Source organism: Spinacia oleracea, chromosome 4, assembly GCF_020520425.1.
Source record: "Spinacia oleracea cultivar Varoflay chromosome 4, BTI_SOV_V1, whole genome shotgun sequence".
Classification (NCBI taxonomy): domain Eukaryota; kingdom Viridiplantae; phylum Streptophyta; class Magnoliopsida; order Caryophyllales; family Amaranthaceae; genus Spinacia; species Spinacia oleracea.
The window spans coordinates 109,977,931-109,999,508 of NC_079490.1; the positions used below are offsets into that span (position 1 = coordinate 109,977,931).

Here is a 21,578-nt window from a genome sequence, read left to right on the forward strand (position 1 = left end):
AATCTGACTAAGAAAAACAGCCCAGACCCTATTTTCAACGCCTGGCTCTGGGCGCTGAAAATACCTGGTACGTGTTTTTTCCTAAGTCCTCGTGGATTAGAGTTCTGCAATTCTATCTTTCCACGAACTCTTTTCTATAAATAGGGCCTTAAGTTCGACGTGAACACACACAACACACAATTATATTATGAGTATTGACTCTAAACCCCTAAGCCTAAGCCTCACGCTGCAAAACTGATCACGCGTTCTGTCGCAATCGATCCATAAATCGAACAGAACGTATCCTGTCCCATAACTTGAGATTCGTTAAATAAAAGGAGAAATAGCAAAGTCAAAGTGGTTAGTTTTCTGAGAACCGTGACACACCTCTCAAGGGTGCGTCGTAATGTGTCCCTTTTCCATGGTTTAATTGCTTTCCTCGCCCTTTTATGAACTGTTAAACTAAATAAAATCTGATTGTTCGATCACGCTTAATAAATATGATATTTTTGGTTGGATTATCATGCTAGGTCCCTTAAAACAATCTAAATCAGATATCGCGTTCGATCTAGTACTATATGCTGCATATTGATAAAATCAACTCAGATTAGTTTAATAGTTAACGCATGTCCCTTCAATTATTTATGCTGAGCTAGTAAGGATATCCTGCCTCTGGAGTTATCGAAGAGTGAGTACTCCTCTCGGTAGTTACAGTCCCCCAAACCCTCAATCTCTACCCTGCGGGTGTACGTTGAGCGATCCCCACCACCAGGGATCACAAGGGAACCTACGGCCGTCGTGGTCAAACATAATTGCACTCCCTTTATGTCACGATAACCGGGTTTTGTCAGTTTTTCTCATTGTCGTTAAAAACTGATTGGCGACTCCTATATTACTAGTCAATTGGGTGTAGACTCACAGGAAATCCAATTACACTTGATTTGACAAAAAGAAGCGTCACACCCACGAGGGACGAGGTCACGCATTAGCCTCGTGCTTTTTCGACCCCCTCACAACATTCAAATTCGTTCATCTCAAAATTTACAAGCATTCAAAATATATCGCCTGAAAAAATGCAACTAAACACGTAGATGTAATCATCTAATGGAATGACTATCTATTAGCAAATCTGTTGACAATCCTAACCTCAGGTATCGAATGGAGAGAACAACCCACCCAGAAAAATAAGGGGAATAAAATTTATTGTGTGATAGTCAGTATAACTTACAGTTCTACTTCAGGCCATGCAAATTTTTGAAGCATGACCAACAAGTGTCATCAGCAAAAATTGAGAGAGCGATCCTCGAATTTGGTGTGGAATTATATATACCAAGAGGTGCTAAGTGCTTCCACTATCACTTGAGCCTGAAGTTTCAGCAGATGCATACATCCTGTGCATAATTCAACAATTTATATAGAATATAAATTAAAAAATGACAAGTGAAAAAAGAACAAGTCCACTCCAATGAAGTTACTACTCGGAGTGCATAATTATATCTAATCTAATATGCATATGGTGAAAAAGCAACTGAAGGAAAAATAACATAAGTAAACATTTTTTAGACACAACAGAGGGACACATAATATGCTATATATATACAAGTTTTAATTCTATAGTTCTAACACGCACAACACCTAAAAGAGCCATTACATATTTACATGAGGATGTTTCAAAACTTGCCATTAAATTTAAGCACAGAAATGATTGAGCTACCTCAAAGGAAAAATCCTCCTCCCTTGCATACATAAATAAAACCCAAAACACCATAAATAAAACTACATAATTCATGACTTCCTTCCAATCAACCGTATAAGCTTAAGTTACAAACTGCCAATTCGATTGACAAGTACATCAAATCCATCAAAAGGCAATAAAATTCAAAACAACCAAAGCATTAGAATAAGCAAATCTAGAAGAGAAGTACCTGAATTAGAGTAATAACGTAGAATAAACACCGTATAGGTCGATGACCTGTAGAACAACCACTGCAAAGAAAAAGTCGGGAAATAAAAATTGAGAAAGAAGGTTAATTACAAGTGAAGAGAGAGAAAGCGATAACCTTGAGATTAGTTAGAGTGGCGGCATAAGAAGAACGGAGAGAGTGGATTAAGGCTTGAGTGTCTCTTCTTGTTGACCTCTGCCATTTATCTCTCTGTCATTTGTTTGAAATGCAAAATCTATTAATGAAATAAACACGAATACATGTATACTATGAGAAATCTGTAGAGTAGAAAATTAGAATATGTAGTTAATTTCTTTTAATTAAATGTAAAATTAACAAATCTAGCAATTCAACATCAATAAAAATGTCACTGTAAATGAAATTCAATTCAATCACTTAATTTATCATCAAATTCAAATCAATCACTTTTAATTTATCATCAAATTCAAAACAATCACTTAATTCACAGCAAAAATCATATAAAAAATTGAAAAAAAAACCCGAACTCACAAACTATCCAATATAACTAAACCCTAAATTCATATTAAAAACCCAAAGTAATTAATTGAACATAGAAATCAAGATAGGAGAGAGAAGATACCTGAGCATCAAGGTAGCCAAGGACGACAACGACTTAAACCAGGGCTCCAGCATCAACACTTCGTGATCAGGAGTACGGTGTGTTTCACAACCTTCAAAAACTAAGCAATATAACCTGCTGGAATATCCAAACCAACCTTTCTTTCCCGCGCCAAAACCTAAGGTTTTGCCCCTTCTTCCCATTTTCGCAGAGATGGATTTTTCAGATTAAATAGAGAGGGACGGCTTGGTGGGATAAGGTTGATGCTGAATTTTTGAAGGTGAGATGTGAAGGAAATAATGCCCTTGGTCCAAGTATGCATATAATGTTAAGTCTAATAAATGCGGTTCAGTATTAATTAACAAGTTAATAATTCAGTGAGATCAAGTGAGCTGAATGCCTAGCTAGAGGCCGCTTCAGTTCAAGTGGAATTAATGATATTAATCCACAGCTTACTCTTGACTGAACCCGTAGGGTCACACAAATAGTACGTAAACGGATCAAGTATTTAATGGCATTAAGTACTCCATCTATGGATATTCGGAATCGACGGATCTTGGTTTCAGTGGGAGCTGAGATCGTCAAAGGCAAGCAAGTGAATACTTCGGAAACGATGATATTGCCGGAAACGGAAATATGGGTCGTATCGGAAATATAAATATTATCCAAGTCGTAGATGTTGCCGGAAACGGAAACATGGTACGTATCGGAAAATATTATTGGAAATGGAAATATTGCCGGAATCGGAAATATTGCCGGAATCGGAAATATTGCCGGAAACGGAAATATTGTCAGAATCGGAAATATTATCGAAATCGGAAAATAATTCCGGAAACGGAAATATTAAATATTTGTTCAAAACGGAAATTAATTCCGGAATCGGAAATATTAAATATTGTTCGTATCGGAAATGAATTCCGGAATCGAGAATTTAATCGGAAGCGCATCGTACGAATTAGCATTGGACGAGACTTGCTAGACGAAGGCCCAGCATGAAGCCAGGCCCGCGTCCAGCAAGCCAAGCGCCCAACACAACGCAGCCAAGGCCACGCCAGGCCCAGCGCAAGGCCAGGCCCAGCAGAGGCCAAGGCGCGCGCGCGGGCTGATGCTCGTGGGCTGCGAGCAGCGCCTGCTCGTGTGGGCCGCAAGGCCTGCGCGGGCTGTGCGGTACGCTCGTGGTCGTGCAACGTTTGTGTTCGATACGAATCCTAAAACTGATGGAATTTGTTCATTGATTAAATCCTAATCCTAATAAAGACAGAATTAGTTTAAAAGAGTTTTAATGAAATTCTAATTAAACTAATTAGTATCCTAATAGGATTATGCATATAAAATACAACATAGAATCGGATTATGCATACTCACTCTGCGATGTTTGTATCTTAAAACTTGTATATAGATATCCTCTCTACGGCCCCGGTAATGCTCTTGTACAAGGTTCAAAATTCAAGAATCGGATATCTATATACAAGTTTTAAGATACAAACATCGCAGAGTGAGTAAACACACAGCTCGGTCTCGACCAGAAAGCGTGCTGGTCAGCTTGACGCAATGCTTCTTCAACGAATCAATTATGAGCACCCAGCGGTGCACACTCGCTCAAGGCGTCTGCATACATACAAAATTCAAAATCAATTTCTACATACAAGACAACCTATTTCAAGAAATACAAAAGCAATCACAGCTGCATAATGCTCTAGAAGAACATCGGTCGCCATCCGATCTAAGGGAGAGGCCATCGGGACAATAAGCTCCACTTGCTCCCCATCCGAGTCCACTACTGGAGCAAGCCTCGACAGGAAGTCTCCATAGCTGGCACCCTTGTCTACAAAGATCTCCCATGTGAGACAAATGGAATCACCACCCGCCTCCCTGGCATCCACATAAACCCGAGCAACATCGGCATCCTTCACAACTTGGACTCCGGAGGGTCCAAAGGAACAAGCCTACCTCTAGTACTTTGGGTGGAGAGTCACGCGCTCGCCCTGATACCACACGGGGCAATAAATCCCCGGGATCAATACCCTTCCCCCAGACAAGAAAAAGGCTCGGACAGCCGAAGGGGTCAGTGGCGCGGCAGAAAAAGGGCGCCAACACACCTACAAGGCATGCAGCTCAGTCAATATACAAAATACAATTGGGAAAAAGTCCTACAAAATGCAAACACACCTCCTCGAAAGATAGCATCCGCAAAGCTCTGCAGAAGGATGCCAAAGTCACCTTCCTGCGCTTCGCTACTTCCCAAGAGGCAGCAAACGGGTAAGCCGCAATTCTAGGGCGAGCAGGCCCCAAGTCGGGAAAATGCTCATACTCCCATATCTTCAAGAGAAAACAAGACGTCAGTCAGTCTTATGCATATAAAATACAACATAGAAGTACAAAATACCTCCAGCACTCTCCACAGGGCGGCTATGCCCATCGAGCTCTCCGGGACAGTCCTCGAAGCATTCTTCATCTCGTATAAAAGGTGGCTATATGCCAAGCTACCCCAGTTGAGGCCTGAAACAGCCCTCAAGTCCCTCAAAGACCCAGGAAGCCCACCAACAAACGGCTACTCCTGCCAGGGGCAACCACTCGGCCAACAAGTGATAGAAGAAAAAGTCGAACCTTCTACTCTGCTATAATGCCAGATATGCCAAGGCCACACAAAATCACCTCCATTGAAGCAGAGGTGTCGCTGTCATTGATCAAATCTACAATAGGGTCGATCAAGCCCCTGACGCCAGCAGAACGCCATGTCAGAAGGAGTCAAAAGCAACCTCCCTCTCGGAAAATTGGAGGGCAGTGATCATGGGAAACGCAAAGGGAGTGAAGGTAATCTCTCCCCAACCCATGTGAAACATATCAGTGGTGTCCCACCACCACTCCAAGAGGGACTAGTCATCCGCCTAAAGCCTCTCACCGCCTCCTAGAAAGGAGCAAAACCAGTCTGAGCCCAAATCACTCGGCTCTCCTCGACATCAAGAATGGTCTGAGAGACATTCCAAAGGTCCTTTGGAGACCAAAAGCTCGGATCCCTGTCCTATCAGTCTACAAAAAGGGTGGATCAATACAAACCTATACAAATTCAAGTGGCAAGTTCAAAGAAAGAGTACAAGGCATATCAAGACGGCAAGTGGCCGCTGAGACAAATGATGTCTCAGGTGGAATACAAGGTCCGTGGGCTGCAATCCATGACCGTGAAAAGTGGGTCTTCCCCTCGGGATCCTGCCTGCTATGAGTGGCTCTATCTCAGCAGCTTCGTTGTCCGAAGCATCCTCCAAAGCCGCTTGGCTGCTCGAGCATTCAACAAGCTTCCTCCGAGTGTGATTAGGCATACTAAAGCATTCAAAATACAAAAAGAAAACATCCAAGTCTGGGGGCTATCTTATACTAGCCCGTACAAAAGTTCAAAAGCCTAAAAATCCCCAGTCGTCGTACAAGTCTAGCCAGGGACCTCTATTTCAAGAGACTATTCAAGGTCTACAACAACTCCTAGGGTATCCATGCCGAAGCAGGTATCCAACGTCTACACCAACACCTAGGCTATCCATGCCGAAGAAGGTATCCAACGTCTACACCAACGTCTAGGCTATCCAAACCCACTCTTTTACAAGACCCGTAAAGGTCCTCAGTGAAGTCACTATCTTCAAGTGCTAAGTACAAGATGCAAAATACGAGAGTTCAAATTTAAATCCTACAAAGTTTCAAAAGTTCAAGTTCAAGGTGGCTCCCAAACAAGTCTTTGTCATACAAAGTACAAGAAGTGTACTACTATTTAAACATTCTCAGAATACAGTACAACATCAGCAAATACAAGAACATTTCGAGTAGAAAGATCTATCCTACACACAATCCTATGGTAATTTCATAAGCAAAACTTGAAATACTTACATGGACAAGTGTAGAGGAGAGACAAGAGAAATAAAACCAAAGGGAGAGAGAAATCGATCTTTGAGAGAGCAAGAAGAAGCAAATGAATATGCTCACGCAAATAGCACGGCGGGGGTATTTATACTCTAACCCTGCGCTTGACGTTGGCCTTGCGCCAGGCATAACCCCTTATCCATGTGCGGAATATTGGCGCGGTCATCCGTGCTGATTATACGTACTTTGCTTCTACGGTTTTCTGCACCAAGCATTAAATGTCGAATCATGCTACTTTCCGATGAATATGGGTATACATCTATTCCACCGACATCAACAGATAAATCTCAAACATACGAAGTCCTAAAAATAGGCAGATTTAAGCTTTCTACTCCCACCGGACCCAAGCTCTGGGAAAGTCAAAGAAATTCAGACCCCAACAGTCAATAAAAAACTCTTCGCCCTAGTGGACATATTCCCCAGCAGCTCAAGTCTCAGACGACAATCGAAACGAGTACAAAACCCAACGGATTAACTCTGGTATTCAAAATCCAGAATTCAAAATTCAAAAACTCGAAAATCAAGATTCAAAATTCAAAATTTTCGATGCCAAGCTCCAAAGGCGGAAGAGCAATACAAATACAAAGATCAGAGTCGTCAAGCCGCACGGAGGTAGACTCTATCCTTTATTCTTACCCTTGTCTTGTGCATATACCGACGTCCAAAGAATGGTCTTGATTGTAGAAAATCTAAACCATTCTCTGTCCCTAATCAAAAACTTTGACTTTCGCTTTCCTAATCGAACGCTCAGTGAAAGTGGGGACTTCTGTAGACACCTAATTCATGTCTCCCCTAATCGGATGATGAAGAAACCATTATCCTTAATAGGTGGTTGGTACAACTTCATGCGGAAGTCCCAATTGCTAAGATATATTCCAAAATCCAAAATCCAAAGTCCGATTCCCGAGCCTGTTACCATTCCGGAACTCGGTACAAAATTCAATTTCCAGAAAATCCAATTCAAAATTCAAACACAATATCACCTAATGGACATCTCCATTGGTTTTGCAAGGTCTTTTCCAGTCGAAATGCCATTAGGCAATCCAAAATCGGGCGCCGACCCATAGAACCGAGCATGCCGGGCCCCAGCCTTTAAAACCGAGTCTAAAGTACAAAATCCGAGTACAAAAAAGTAGTGCTTTTAGTCACAAAATGTTTTAACCTCCAAGAAAATCTACGTGCCAAAATTCGTACAAGTCATACAAAGGTACAAAGCTACAAAACAAAGCAAAGGACGGTGTCATCGTTCTTGTTTGGCGGGACCTAGGACACGTCACTTGCGCCAGACGCTGGCCTTGCGCTGGGTGCTGACGTGTCTTGGCGTTTAGCCGCATAATATCCTTTTTAAACCCCTCATTTCACACAAATCAGGAGGACGAAAAATAAATACAACGTCGTGATTCTGGTTTTTCCTCTCAAATTGCAAATACAAAATTCAAGCTTCAAACTTTTAATTCGCACTACAATTTTCTAAAATATAAAAGCAATTGGAAGTACAAATCCGAAAGCTAACCTAGTCCTAAATAGGTAAATCCGAATCCCTAATAAAATTATCATGATATTCTCTACTTTTTGAAGGAAATAATGCCCTTGGTCCAAGTATGCATTCTATGTTAAGTCTAATAAATGCGGTTCAGTATTAATTAACAAGTTAATAATTCAGTGAGATCAAGTGAGCTGAATGCCTAGCTAGAGGCCGCTTCAGTTCAAGTGGAATTAATGATATTAATCCACAGCTTACTCTTGACTGAACCCGTAGGGTCACACAAATAGTACGTAAACGGATCAAGTATTTAATGGCATTAAATACTCCATCTATGAATATTCGGAACCGACGGATCTTGGTTTCAGTGGGAGCTAAGATCGTCACAGGCAAGAAATGAATACTCCGGAAACGATGATATTGCCGGAAACGGAAATATGGATCGTATCGGAAATATGAATATTATCCAAGTCGTAGATGTTGCCGGAAACGGAAACATGGTACGTATCGGAAAATATTATTGGAAATGGAAATATTACCAGAATCGGAAATATTACCGGAAACGGAAATATTGTCAGAATCGGAAATATTGCCGGAATCGGAAAATAATTCCGGAAACGGAAATATTAAATATTTGTTCGAAACGGAAATTAATTCCGGAATCGGAAATGTTAAATATTGTTCGTATCGGAAATAGATTCCGGAAATGGAAATTTAATCGGAAGCGTATCGTACGAATTAGCATCGGACGAGGCTTGCCGGACGAAGGCCCAGCACGAAGCCGGGGCCATCGCCCAGCAAGCATGCGCGCCACAAAGCCCAGCCAAGGCAGCGGCCAGGCCTACCGCAAGGCAGGCCCAGCGCGCGCCAAGAGGCCGCGGCTGCGTGGGCCGTGCTACGCGGGCTGCTGCTCGCACGCGCATGGGCGGCCCTTGTGGCTGCCGTGTGTGTGTGAGTTTGTGCTCATGCGTGATTCCTGAATCTGCAAGAGTCAGTGTATGATTAAATGTCTATTCCTAATTGGATAAATTAATTAAATAGAATTCATGTAGGATTCTAATTCCAATTAATTCGCATCCTACTAGGATTACGATTCCTTTTCCATAACTCTATAAATAAAGGCCTAGGGGTCATAATTTATACACAAGTTTCAAAGTATTCAAAAGTGAGTTTTTTGAGAGAAAATTAAAACACACATCTTGCTCATAAAGTGCCGAAATTTTCTAGTACCTTAAGGGCGATTCTAGTTGGTCAATCTTAAGGCGGATCCGGACATGCTGTGGACTATCTACGGAGGGACGACACTTGGAGTCCTAAAAGACTTGTTCTTGTTCGGTTCGGGCGCAGCTAGGGAGGGCACGCAACAAAGAGTATGCATCTAAATTATGCTATATGATTATGTGTAAATAATATGTTTCCTGGGTTAATGGTTGTTTCCGCATGATCTATGTAAATGTCATATGTATCATAACCTAACAGTGGTATCACGAGCCCCTTATTATTTTCATAATCTAAATTGCATGAACATGGTTAAATATTACAAATTTGCAAGAATTAAAAGGGGTGATTAATTTTCGTAATTGTTAATTAATTGCAAATTGCGTTTATTTAATTATATGTACGCAGTTTTTCGGCAGTTTCTTCATTACTCATCCGAATTGAGTGATTTTTGTGTCAATTCCGTATGTAAAAGGCATTCTAAAATTTTGACAAAAATAGTATTTTTCTGCCGAACCCAGAATTCTCAAATTCGAAGCCTAACTATGACTTTTCGAAGGTTTTAGTTTTTCGAATGCAAAATTTCGTAAATTTAAGATGTTAAATTAAATATTTGCGATTCCTGTTGATAAATCTTGAATTTTTGATTGACCTACTGCATATGTTTAACAAGTTTGAATGCCTAGTCTTGTTAATTATGCAATCTAATTTGTAATTATGATTAATTTGTTGAAAATTAGAATAATTTAGAATTAATTTGATTTTCATAATTAATTGTAATTTAATTAGAAACCTATGATTAAAAACCACCATAAAAATTGTAAATTTACGATAAATTTTAAATTTTTATGACCTAGACTTGAATCCATATCAATCGGAAATCAATTGGATAATAAATTTTCGATTTTTCGCCCTAAAATTATGAAATTAATAATATTTATTAATTTGTCATTAATTTTAAATATAAATTTTAAATTTTTATGCGATTCGTTCAAATAACTTGCACGCACGAAGCAATGGACGCTTCGTGTTACCCTTAAGGGGTGTTGCATAATGCGGGCATGCGACGACGAGCAAGGGAGCTCGTCGCCCGTGCGGCACGAATGCAATGAGCAAGGGCGTAGTGCACGAGCACAAGGCAGCAGCCCTGCCTTGTGTCGTGCGCCACGAGCAATGAACGAATGGGCATGGGCGAAGGGCGAGCCAAGGCAGTCGCGTGTGGGCAGCAAGCGAGCTGCGCCACAACGCGCGCTGCCTCGCACAAGTGCGCGCAGCCTCGCGCGCAGCGAGCGCAAGCTCGCGTGCCACGAGCGCTGCGCCCAGCACTGCTCGCGCGCGCAGCGCGCGATGTCGCTCGCCCAGCGAGCGATGTCGCGCCCCAGCGAGCGATGGCTCGCGCGCACAGCGAGCGAGCCAGCGCGCCCAGCGAGCGATCTCGCGCGCGCGCACTGCGAGCGATAGCTCGCGTGCGATGGGGCGCTGTGCGGAGGCTTGCGATGAGACAGCAGCAGCTATGCGACGAGCGCATGGGCTGCGCGCACATGGCCAGCAATGGCTGTGTGCGTACGGCCCATGGGCGTGCAACGCGTAGGGTGTTTGCGTTACGATTAGATCATTTTGAATGTTTAATTTGAAAATTTCAGTTCACGTAATTTTAATTAATTTTAAAATTAATAATTTGAATTAATTTCTTGGATTTTAATTTTGAATATTATAATTATAATAAATGGAATTTATACTAATTATTTTACTAAAATTAAAATCATGAATTAATTTAAATGCGACTGAAATTAAATTAAATTTTTGGATTCAATTATAAATTTATATGAGCTTTAAATTTTAATTAAATTTGTATGTTTCCGGTTAGACTAGAAATACAATTTTATGTTTAAAATTAGTAAAGCATATGAATTTATTGGTTTGAGTGGGAGCGCTTTTTAGTCATAAACTCTTGATTAGGTCTACAAATCCTTAAGGTTAAAACAACTCGATTAGAATTAATAAGGACTGAATAATTGGTAGATTATTGGTGCCCTTGATTAATTGCTGCAAATGTTTACGTGATGCATAATGTGTTTTACTAACCAGCTATGTGGGCCATTCATGATAATGAATGGGTGAATGGTATATATTGTATATGTACTGTTTTGCAGGTTATGAAGTGACTAGTATGGCCCAAATAGGATAGAAAATATGGTCTGCGTACCATTAATTTGAATGTAATTGGTCTAAAGCACCAAAGTTATTTTTCAATTCAAAATGGTCTGCGTACCATCAAATAGTTGTAATTAGTTATAGCTTATCCTATTTGAAGAAAATGGTGCCTCCCACGGAGATTTTCAAGACGGACTTTGAAGTCAAAGCTTCAAGATGAAGTCGGGCCATACTAGATCACAAATATCTTATGCATGTTTTAAGTTATTTATTGTTTTAAATATGTCTTAAAATGCATGAGATCATAAGCTTGATTATGTTGCATGATTAAGGATTTTAGTTCACTTAAAATCTAACCAACATAGTAAGAGCCTTAAGTTCCAAACTTAAAAATTGAGTTAAAAGGTGCCATGCCAAAATATACACTTGCTTGGATATCCTTTACATCAATCTAGTAATAGTTTTCGCTCAGCGAGGTGTTACTTATTGGTCCTAAAGGGGCAAGGTACACAAATAATTGTGAGTACATGTTAGTTTTGGTGAAACTCAACGATATAAGTAAGGAGTCCTTTTATGTCGTGGCAAATTCGATAGGTTTACCTAATAAGTTCTTAGACGTACCTATCAACCAAGAATAGTTTCTAGACTATTAGCAAAAGGCTTTTGCTTACCTAAGATGTTCTAGGATTAAGTCGACAAACTGTGCTTAGTTCTTCAATGATTTTAGGATCTTGGAATCATTTTATTCACACCTGCCGGAACACATAACTTGAATAAAATGCTTAATAAACATTGAATTATGCATGTATGCTAGAATTTAAGTTTATTAAGAGAAACTGTGAATGGTTATTTATTTGTTTATACTTTTCAATTGTAGTTTTTAATATGGCAAACAACAATCAAAACATCATCATGGGTTCTGAGCTTATGGTCAAGCTGAACCTGACAAATTTTCTTGAATGGGAAGCTAAGCTAGTTGAAATAGTCAAACTCAATGGACTTGAGTATGTACTCTCACATCCCATGCCAAGCTACTATGCCAGAGACATGACCCCTGAGAGATTTTACGCCTGGGATGCGGATCTCAAAAAGGTTATGAGTCTCATGCTGAACAATATCCCTGATGATTGGGCTAGAAGGTTTGTAGCCTATGAACCTTTTACGCTCATCAAGAATCTGAGGGATATCTGTCGTGGAAGTACGGAGGACAGGGACCTGAACGTCCATGAGTTGATTGAATCAATGTCTGGTCTAAAGGTTAGTTCTCCCAACAGGTGTTATAGGATGGAGGTCCAAGAAACACATGTTCAGCTCCTTCGCACTAAACAGAGGGTAGGCGTCCCACTGAGGTTCCATGTGGATCTTATGTGTTCATATTTTGATCGCCTAAGTCTACTAGGAACACCAATAAGCGAAAGGATGGCAGTCTCTGTCTTGCTCAATTCACTACACAGTGGGTTTGGTCGCTTCAAGCAACTATACCTAAGTGAACCAAGAGAAGAAACAGTTGCAGAATTTATTCACCTTGTCAGAAAGGCTGAAATAGTACTGGACTGTGAAGCCAAAGATTTACTCAAGGCTAGAAAGAGACCATTCAAGAAAGGTGGAAAGTCCAAGGGCAATGCTAAATCAAAGCAGGACAAGTCCACATCAAGCTGTCTTTATTGTGATGGAATAGGCCATTACAAAAGAGAATGTCCAAAGCTAAAGGAAGATCAGAAGAACGGAACAGTCGTTCCATCTTCAGGTATTTTCGTTATAGACTGTATACTTGCTAATTCAACTTCTTGGGTATTAGATACAGGTTGTGGCTCACACTTATGTTCCAATCCACAGGGACTAAGAAGAAGTAGAAAGTTAAGCAAGGGTGAAGTCGACCTACGAGTGGGAAATGGAGCACGGATTGCTGCATTAGCTGTAGGAACTTACTATTTGTCGTTGCCCTCCGGGCTAGTTTTGGAACTGGAAGAATGTTTCCATGTTCCAAGTCTTACTAAAAACATCATTTCAGTTTCTTGCTTAGATGCTAAGGGATTTTCCTTTATAATAAAAGACAATAGTTGTTCGTTTTATTTTAAAGAGATGTTTTATGGATCTGCTAGATTAGTCAATGGACTTTATTTACTAGATCACGACAAACAAGTATATAACATAAATACCAAAAAGGCCAAAAAGGATGATTCAGATCTCACCTATCTGTGGCATTGTCGATTAGGCCATATAAACTTGAAACGCTTAGAAAGACTTCAAAAGGAAGGAATTCTAGAACCATTTGACTTAGAGGATTATGGTAAATGCGAATCATGTTTACTTGGCAAAATGACAAAGCAACCTTTCTCTAAAGTTGGAGAAAGAGCAAATGAACTATTGGGTTTAATCCATACAGATGTATGTGGACCAATGAGTACAAATGCTAGAGGTGGGTTCAGCTACTTTATCACTTTCACTGATGACTTCAGTAGGTATGGTTATGTCTACCTAATGAAGCATAAGTCTGAATCCTTTGACAAATTCAAGGAATTTCAGAGTGAAGTAGAGAATCAATTAGGCAAGAAGATTAAGGCACTGCGGTCTGATAGAGGCGGTGAATATCTGAGCTATGAATTTGATGACCATCTGAAAGAATGTGGAATTCTATCAGAATTGACTCCTCCTGGAACACCACAATGGAACGGTGTGTCAGAACGGAGGAACAGAACCTTGCTAGACATGGTCAGGTCAATGATGGGTCAGGCCGAACTTCCATTAGAATTTTGGGGACATGCACTAAATACAGCTGCACTCACTATAAATAGAGCTCCGTCTAAAGCTGTCGAAAAGACTCCATACGAATTATGGTTTGGAAAACCTCCAAATGTGTCTTTTCTTAAGATTTGGGGATGTGAAGTATACGTCAAACGATTAATTTCAGACAAACTTCATCCAAAATCTGACAAATGTATCCTTGTGGGCTATCCAAAGGAAACAAAGGGGTATTACTTCTACAATACATCTGAGAACAAAGTGTTTGTTGCTCGAGATGGTGTCTTTTTGGAGAAAGATCACATTTCCAAAATGACAAGTGGGAGAAAAGTAGACCTCGAAGAAATTCGAGTCGAACAACAAACTCTAGAGAATGCTCAAGATGACATTCAGGATGAAACTCAGAGATCTTTAGAAGAATCTGGTGAGAATCATGGTCAATCTAGAAATGTTACCCCGCGTAGATCGCAAAGATATAGATCTCAACCGGAAAGGTACTTAGGTATTTTGACGAACGAGAGCTATGACGTTCTATTACTTGAAAGTGATGAACCTGCGACTTACAAGCAAGCTATGACGAGCCCTAGCTCCAAGCAATGGCAAGAAGCCATGCAATCTGAATTAGACTCCATGTCTGAAAACCAAGTATGGGATTTGGTCGATTTGCCAGATGGCTACCAAGCCATTGGAAGCAAATGGGTTTTCAAACTGAAAAAGGACAAGGATGGGAAACTTGAAGTTTTCAAAGCTAGATTGGTTGCAAAAGGTTACAGGCAAGTCCACGGTGTGGATTACGATGAAACCTTTTCACCAGTTGCAATGCTAAAGTCTATTCGAATAATGTTAGCAATCGCTGCATATTACGATTACGAAATATGGCAGATGGATGTCAAAACTGCTTTCTTAAACGGCGTTTTAACAGAAACTGTGTTTATGACACAGCCTGAAGGTTTTGAGGATCCAAAGAATGCTAAAAAGGTATGCAAGCTAAAGAAGTCAATCTACGGATTGAAGCAGGCATCCAGGAGCTGGAATATACGTTTTGATGAAGCAGTCAGTGACTTTGGTTTCATCAAGAACGCAGACGAATCTTGTGTATACAAGAAGGTCAGTGGGAGCAAAATTGCTTTCCTAGTATTATATGTCGACGACATATTGCTTATCGGAAATGACATTCCTATGTTGAACTCTGTCAAGATTTGGCTTGGGAAATGTTTTTCGATGAAGGATCTAGGAGAAGCACAGTACATATTGGGCATCAAGATTTACAGAGATAGATCTAAAAAGATGATTGGACTTAGTCAAAGCACTTATATCAATAAGGTGCTTGATAGGTTCAAGATGGCGGACTCCAAGCGAGGCTACCTACCCATGTCTCATGGAATGACTCTAAGCAAGACTCAGTGCCCAAAAACACTTGATGAGCGTAGACGAATGAATGGGATTCCATATGCATCATTGATTGGTTCAATAATGTATGCTATGATATGTACACGCCCGGATGTTGCGTACGCACTTAGTGCTACGAGAAGATACCAGTCAGACCCAGGAGAGGCGCATTGGACTGCTGCCAAAAACATTCTGAAGTACCTGAAAAGGCACAAAGATGACTTCCTGGTCTATGGTGGAGATGATGAATTAATTGTTAAAGGCTATACGGACGCAAGTTTCCAAACCGACAAAGATGATTTCAGATCACAGTCTGGGTTTGTCTTCTGCCTCAACGGAGGAGCAGTAAGCTGGAAAAGTGCTAAGCAAAGCACCATTGCGGATTCTACAATTGAAGCGGAGTACATTGCTGCACATGAAGCAGCAAAGGAAGCTATATGGCTAAGGAAGTTCATAGGAGAACTTGGTGTAGTCCCCTCCATTAAAGGACCAATAGCCCTGTATTGTGATAATAACGGAGCTATTGCACAGGCAAAAGAGCCTAGACACCACCAGAGAGTCAAGCATGTACTTCGTAGATTTCACCTTCTACGAGAGTTCGTTGAAAGAAAAGAAGTCGAGATAAGCAAAATTGGAACTGATGACAACATATCAGATCCATTAACTAAACCTCTGCCGCAAGCGAAGCACAACTCGCACACTGCAGCTATGGGAATCAAGCATATTGGAGAATGGCTTTGATGTCTCTGTTTAATGTTTTAAAGTTTTAGAGTTTAAATCTTTGTAAAACATTATTGGTTAATCATTCACAATAAATGAAAGAAATTCATTTTTCCATTTAATTTGTGGTTTATTAAATGATGAGTCCCTTCAACTTGACGATATATTCAAGATAGACTGTCAGGACCAGTCCTGTGACTAAGAAATGTCTATCAAGTGAACTTGAATGTCAAAGGTTGAAAATGGTCCCTAATCGGATTTTTCTATAAAATTGGACGCATAGAAAACGTTAGACGATTAGAGTGCAAGATGACTAGTAGTTCTGTTTCTTGAACTATGTGGACATGGCAATGTCATAATCATTTGCATAGATACTTACTTTGGGAAGACTAGTATCGGACAAGACCTATGAAACTTTACTGTAAGAGATGAAAGTCTGTCATAAGTAAATTTCATTAAATTATTAGACACTAAATCCTCAATACCTGAGTGATTTGAGATTACTTGTTTGAGAACTGGTTGCTTTGACGTTGACCAACCGTCGCACCGTAAAAGGAGGCTATAAAGGCAACGCTCAGGTAATCACCTATCAAACGAAGTCTAATCTCAAGATCGCAAGATTGGGATTGTCCTCCCATAAATCGGGATGAGATGCTTAAAAGTTGTACAAGGCCACTCGGAGAGCTAGAAACTGTGAAATGCATGGCCGTGCTCGGATGAATCATAGGCTATGATTATCTGTTTATTTGATCAGTTGAACTCTGAAACCGAGGAACACCTCTGGACATAATAAGGATGACAACTCTTACCTTATGTTCAAGAGCAAGCATCGAGCGACAAAGGAATTAGGAAATGCACACTTGTCCCTAAGGACAAGTGGGAGACTGAAGGAAATAATGCCCTTGGTCCAAGTATGCATTCTATGTTAAGTCTAATAAATGCGGTTCAGTATTAATTAACAAGTTAATAATTCAGTGAGATCAAGTGAGCTGAATGCCTAGCTAGAGGCCGCTTCAGTTCAAGTGGAATTAATGATATTAATCCACAGCTTACTCTTGACTGAACCCGTAGGGTCACACAAATAGTACGTAAACGGATCAAGTATTTAATGGCATTAAATACTCCATCTATGAATATTCGGAACCGACGGATCTTGGTTTCAGTGGGAGCTAAGATCGTCACAGGCAAGAAATGAATACTCCGGAAACGATGATATTGCCGGAAACGGAAATATGGATCGTATCGGAAATATGAATATTATCCAAGTCGTAGATGTTGCCGGAAACGGAAACATGGTACGTATCGGAAAATATTATTGGAAATGGAAATATTACCAGAATCGGAAATATTACCGGAAACGGAAATATTGTCAGAATCGGAAATATTGCCGGAATCGGAAAATAATTCCGGAAACGGAAATATTAAATATTTGTTCGAAACGGAAATTAATTCCGGAATCGGAAATGTTAAATATTGTTCGTATCGGAAATAGATTCCGGAAATGGAAATTTAATCGGAAGCGTATCGTACGAATTAGCATCGGACGAGGCTTGCCGGACGAAGGCCCAGCACGAAGCCGGGGCCATCGCCCAGCAAGCATGCGCGCCACAAAGCCCAGCCAAGGCAGCGGCCAGGCCTACCGCAAGGCAGGCCCAGCGCGCGCCAAGAGGCCGCGGCTGCGTGGGCCGTGCTACGCGGGCTGCTGCTCGCACGCGCATGGGCGGCCCTTGTGGCTGCCGTGTGTGTGTGAGTTTGTGCTCATGCGTGATTCCTGAATCTGCAAGAGTCAGTGTATGATTAAATGTCTATTCCTAATTGGATAAATTAATTAAATAGAATTCATGTAGGATTCTAATTCCAATTAATTCGCATCCTACTAGGATTACGATTCCTTTTCCATAACTCTATAAATAAAGGCCTAGGGGTCATAATTTATACACAAGTTTCAAAGTATTCAAAAGTGAGTTTTTTGAGAGAAAATTAAAACACACATCTTGCTCATAAAGTGCCGAAATTTTCTAGTACCTTAAGGGCGATTCTAGTTGGTCAATCTTAAGGCGGATCCGGACATGCTGTGGACTATCTACGGAGGGACGACACTTGGAGTCCTAAAAGACTTGTTCTTGTTCGGTTCGGGCGCAGCTAGGGAGGGCACGCAACAAAGAGTATGCATCTAAATTATGCTATATGATTATGTGTAAATAATATGTTTCCTGGGTTAATGGTTGTTTCCGCATGATCTATGTAAATGTCATATGTATCATAACCTAACACTTCTCTACATTTTAAAATCCAATATTCAATTCCTATGATGTTTTCATTTGAGTGCACACTCATAATAAACTAGGAAAAGTGTTCAAAAGTGCAATCATTGGGAGGATTTCACTCTTGAAACTCCTCCCAAATGATTTTCTAAGCACATTTTCAATATCAATATGCACGATTCAAGCTTTATTTTCGAAAATTATTAGTAAAGTGAGGAACTTTAAACTTGAAAGGTTTCCCTTTTACAACAATCATCATACCATTTTACAAAATACAATTCTTTTTAAAGTTCAGGGATATTTGGAAAAGTGAAAACCCTTTTTCAAAGTAGAACACATGAACATTCAACTTTCTATGTTTAAATACAAGTTCTACTTTCAATATTCAATGATGTTTAAGTGAGATCAACTTCTCCTTAAACTAGAATCAATTTAAAGTTATGGAGCATATTAAAGGTGAAGCCTTTTAAACTTCAAAAGGTCTAATCTTTATGAACCAAGCCTCCTAATTTCAATATTCAATTTCTATTTCAATAATCAAAGTGCATGATGCTTTATGATGAGAAAATCTGATGAGCGACATTTATGTGGCTCTTAGCTTAGGATTTTATGTTAGTTTTTATACTTTTTTATAGTTTTTGTAGCTTTTTGTGCGAATTTTATAAGTTTCGTTCCATCTTGTGCTTTATAGGTGATTATGATGAAAAGTGATGGAAAACAAGTAGAATCAAGCCAATTTCTTAATTCTTGCTTTTGTTTTGATTTTTGATTGTTTTATAATTCCTTCAATTCTTGAATTCTTCTTGATTTTACTTAGTTACTTAGTTACTTTGATTCTTAATTCTCTTGTTGATTGTTCCATTGATTGTTCAATTGATTGTTCTAGTCTTTGATTCTCTCTTCTTAATCCTTCAATTTCATGCTTGCTAGTGTAGAATTAATGGATTTCTTGATTTCTAGAATGGCTAGTGAGTAGATTTAGGTTAGGGAAAGGGGAGAATCTAGGGGCCTAATTAGGGGAATTTGATGATTTAATTGATTAATGATTGATGTGATTAAATTGATTTAGTGCTAGGATTTTCCATGATCAATTGAGTAGTAGTTGCAAATGCTAGTTGATTGAGTTAGATTGAAATGTATGATTTAGGTTTGGCAAGACATTGTGAGCCTAGTTCATGCAAGTGAATGATAGCACCTATTATATGCTAGCTAATCTAGCTTAGGACTATGCGAAAGCTTTTCTATAGGATAGGTTGCTTCACGTGCTCTATCCGAGAGGTGGCGAGTACGTCATTAGTTTTCATTCCCCTATGTGCTATTTCATTGCATAATTCATGATTACTATATGGTAGTTCATTTCCCCCGATTTCCCTAGACTATCCCCAACTCCCTACGTTTAGCTTCCTTGATTCAATCTAGTTTAATTGTTAATTTAGCATCTTAGTGATAATTCAAATCAAACCTCTTGTTCGAATTAGCTTGACATTTAAACTCGAGAACCATCGTTTCTTTGGGACGATCCCTTTACTTGCCACTATAGTTCATATAGTTGGTTAGTCTAGTGGTTATATAAATTTTGTTTGATTGAAGCGTTGATCTTTCAACGACGGAAAAATGCCTTATCAAAATGGCGCCGTTGCCGGGGAACGGTTGTTGTTTTTGAGATTAAGTTGAGACTAGTTCATCATTAGAAAATACAAAAACATTGCAATTTAGTTTAGCTTTCTTTTTCCTTGGCATTGCTCACGATTTTTCTTGAGTTTGTATGCTTGTTAGGGGACGTGCTCGTCAAAGGACCCTCCATCCTCTTGACCTCGAATTGGAGAGGACACTTAGGAGACTAAGGCGTGTACGGTCTAGCTCATCAAGCAATAACAGATTCGCATCGTTGAGTGTTGGTGAGGAACAACAAGAGAGTGAGCAAGTTTTTGAGAACATGGCGCTCCCGGTTAAGAACTTGGGAATACCGGGAGAATTCGAAGCTACATGTGGTATTCAAGCCCCAACAACGGGTGCCAACAACTTTGAGATCAAGCCCGCCTTGATCAATTTGGTCTAAAGCCACCCCTTTTGTGGGAAGAGTAATGAATCACCTCACGAACATCTCAAACAATTCGAGCACTATTGTGTCACATCGGATTACGCGAGGTTGACATTGTTTCGGTTCTCTCTACTTGGGCGAGCAAGTGATTGTCTTGACAAGGAGGTCAAACCCAACTCACTTTGCACTTGGACCGAGGTGACAAGTGCATTCTTAAACAATTTCTATTCGCATGGGAAGACGGCGGAGTGTCGCCACAAGATTCAATCGTTTGAGCAAAAGCGAGATGAGTCACTCTTCGAAGCTTGGGATCATTTTAAGGAGTACCAAAGGGAATGCCCTCACCATGGGATCCCTAAATGGTTGTTTCTTTAAACATTCTACTTGGGGTTGAGTCCAAGTTCGAAGACAAGTCTTGATGCGGGCGCGGGAGGCCCCATCATGAATAAAACTGAGGATCAAATAGAGGAGATCATTGAGGATGTAGTTCAAAACTACCAATCTTGGCATGTAGGCACAAGGAATTATGATGGGAAAGGTAGGAGTTAAGATGGTAAGGGTTCGGTGTACGCCATAGAGCAAGCACGGATGATAGAGAAGCTTACCTCGCGCTTGGAGAAGCTTGAAAACACACCATTCACGGGGAGAGCTTCGAGCCAACCGCCATCACCGTCAACAATCCCTCCTCCCTCGGCCACTCTTCTATCTAAAGGGAAGAGCAAGGTTAGTTCTTATGGCTCAATGCCTCCGGGCATCTGCTTTTGCGAAAATTGCCAAGACTTTAGTCACTCCCCCGATGCATGCCCCTTAGTTCATAACTTGTAATTTGTGGATTATGGCCCTTCGTATGAAGGCGAGTTTGATGTAGAGTATGCTAATGCCGTAAATGAGAGGTCTAGGAATGATAACCGTAACAATCCAAATTTTGCTAGGCAACCTAGAGGCCCCATGTATGGTCCCCACCAAGGCTATGGCCAAGGAAGTGGGTATGATAGCCAAAATCGAGGTGGCTATAGAGCACAAGGCTATCAAAGCCAAGCGCCCTATGGTCATTCTCAAGGTTTTGGCAATCAAGGCCAATACAACCAAGGGAGTTATAATCCCAACCATCAAGGTGGAGGGGGTTATAACTACTCTTATGGGCAATTTAGGGGTGCCT

At 40.4% G+C, this 21,578-nt stretch overlaps 1 pseudogene; it reads right to left on the minus strand.

Moving 5' to 3' along the window:
* Positions 1 to 20,671: 20,671 nt before the first annotated feature.
* Positions 20,672 to 20,772, minus strand: LOC130460355 (uncharacterized; annotated as a pseudogene).
* Positions 20,773 to 21,578: the final 806 nt, after the last annotated feature.